The sequence below is a fragment of the Ostrinia nubilalis genome, chromosome 3 (assembly GCF_963855985.1).
Source record: "Ostrinia nubilalis chromosome 3, ilOstNubi1.1, whole genome shotgun sequence".
Taxonomy (NCBI): Eukaryota; Metazoa; Arthropoda; class Insecta; order Lepidoptera; family Crambidae; genus Ostrinia; species Ostrinia nubilalis.
Window position 1 is genome coordinate 18,428,118 of NC_087090.1, and position 2,754 is coordinate 18,430,871.

Here is a 2,754-nt window from a genome sequence, read left to right on the forward strand (position 1 = left end):
GGCACGTCAACTATGAGAGAGGAGGACCACCCTCCACCATATAACTAAATGTATATTTGTTACTCTTTCATGCAAAAATTACTGAACTGATTTTGATGAAACTTTACAGCAATATTGTTTAAACATCAGAATAACATATAACGGCATATAACGATCTGTGACAAGCTCAATTTCACCCAGGCACAGCCGTGGGCAAAACCTAGTATTATTACTTACAAGTAGAATAGAATAGAATAGAAAACTTTTTATTTGCAAGAAAGGTATACAAGCAGGTAAGACATAGATTAAAACAGAGAGAAATAAACAAGTGGACAATTAACTGCTTGTGCCCCTCTGACAAAAAGGCACCCGCTCAGCGTACATCAAGACCGCCAGGGCTTGTCTTGAAACTGATTTTCAGCGGGGGCCCTCTGTTGTAGTCTTAAGTAAATAAGATAAACGACATAGGTACAATACAATACACACAACACTGAAATAATGTTTCTGATACTACTCGTCCGAGTTCGTGAATCGTCGAACTAGCTCGGAAATTTCGCCGCTCTCCTCACCGGGGGCGTAGCTCAGATGGTAGAGCGCTCGCTTAGCATGCGAGAGGTACCGGGATCGATACCCGGCGCCTCCAATGTAGTGCCCAAACTAAATGTTTTTGTATTTAGTAAATTTACATTTTAGATTATTTTTATTTTTATTTATTTATTTTTTCTATAAGGTTTCTTTTTTGTTCTTTTATGTATGTATTATCTTGCATTGTGCCTGTATCTTGTATTGTGTATTGCGCCAAATAAATAATATTATATTCGATTATCTAAAGAAAAAACAAAAATAATGATCAAACATGAAACTAACATGAAAATCGTTATACAAAATTATCATCATCATTATTAATAGTACAATCCATTTTTAATAATCTATGTAATTTGAAGATACTTTATCCCTACTAATCTATACAGGGTGTTTGAAACAGGGACAATCGCTATAAAATATGTGTAACAAATTTTGAAAAAGCTGGATAAGTTAAATTTATCCCATTTTCGTCATAACTATTTACCCAAGATCTTTCTGACTGGAGTCCAAATCTAGGGCAGTAAGTATTTGATATGTAACACTGTGTAACACTACGTATACAACCACGGCACATAGTCGGGCTAGGCCAGGGTGTGTGATGAGAACCGGGCGGACACCGCACGGGGGCACGGAACAATGTCACCATTGTCTCTGAGACTGCTGGTACAAACCATGACGTCACAGCGGAACATTAGAGACAGCTTATTTGGAAATAGTACATAACTCCAGAAACTGGCTTTATTCGTTTCCTGATTTTCCCGCAAAAAATCAATCCGTTCGAATTTTGCGACTGTTTAGTTTTGCCGGATCCGGCATTACTGGATCCCAGAAAACAGAATTGCTGTGATTTGGATCATGGAACGAATCCAAAACTTTCTGCCTAGCTCACACCAGTACAGCAGTGTGACAGTTTTTTGGGCAGTTATTTTCAGAACCAAATATTGTAAAAATATACTGAACTTACAGAATTTTTCTTTGATATTTTATTGCCTTCGACAATATTTTCATTCTTTAGCTTGCCTTTGCCTACCAATACCTTACGTGGCATACTGGGGACTAACAGTTTTAAATAAAACGTCAATCAGCATTATTTGTGACTTTGTCTGCCCGCTGCGTCGCATCACCCGCGCTGCGTTGCACCGACACCGTCACAAAAACACGAAAAATGGCATTCACCTGCGTCGGGGCGTCATTGTGCTCGAATCGTTTAATGTACGATCAACACTCTTTGTTCGAAGAGCGCTCAAATTTCCGCGAGGGTAGTCTGAGAAATGTATCGCTGTCTTCATGCTGCGAGTAAATACATGCCGGCTACATCCATCTTGGAAAGTCGTTAGGTTAAACGCACACTACTTGAGAACAATGGGAGGGAAAGATCATTACTCATTAGTGTAAGACTCTCCCGATGCAATCATGTACGCAAGCAGTAAAAGCTATAGTTAAAAAATACATAGATATAGTTTTCGATTCAAAATATCATAGGAACTGTTTTGTTTCACTGCCACTGTTTTATAAAGTGTTTTCAAGTGTTAAAATTGGATTTTAGCTCATAAACATACGTACGTAATAATCGCGACGAGGTACATTTTTGTGATTCTTCCTTATTTTCTTCATGGTCATATTTTGTAGGAAATATTAAAATCCTGTGATATGGTGCGTATACCATAAGAGGCGTAACGTATTGTATTCTGAAGAAAGCCATGAAAAATTAATATGTGCATTGTGCGCGCTTTCCGCTTTTCCTCATACAAACTGATTGACACTCCGGCACTGCTCTATTACAATACGTAAGACGACTAGGTATGTAGGTAAACACGCTTTCGCTTTGGAAATTGTAATAGAAGAGGACGTATGATCTTAACACCCGTATTCACAAACATTACTATGAGGTCTCACAGTGCACGTGGACGCACAGGGTGACACACGAACCAATCACAGAGCTCTATTTAACGCTGTACGTTCGATTTGCTGCTTCACTTAAGCAAGCATCGTTTGTAAATACGGGCGTAAGTCAAAGGAGTAGCTTAGAAGTCGAATATAGTTATTATTATAGAATGTCATATTGTATAGTCGCGTGTCCGCAGCCTAACTTGCCCTTTACCATCAATCTTCGAAAACCGTTAGAAAAAACGTCTGTAATGCAACGGGATATGGGATACGTGCTCAGCCTGCGGCATTCTTATGATGATT

The 2,754-nt window shown here is 38.8% G+C and overlaps 1 non-coding gene across 1 annotated transcript; it reads left to right on the plus strand.

Annotated features, from left to right (window-relative positions):
* The first annotated feature begins 549 nt into the window (after positions 1-549).
* Trnaa-agc (transfer RNA alanine (anticodon AGC)) lies at positions 550-622 on the plus strand. The gene has a single exon. It is a non-coding gene; the product is annotated as a tRNA-Ala (tRNA).
* The last annotated feature ends 2,132 nt before the right edge of the window (positions 623-2,754 follow it).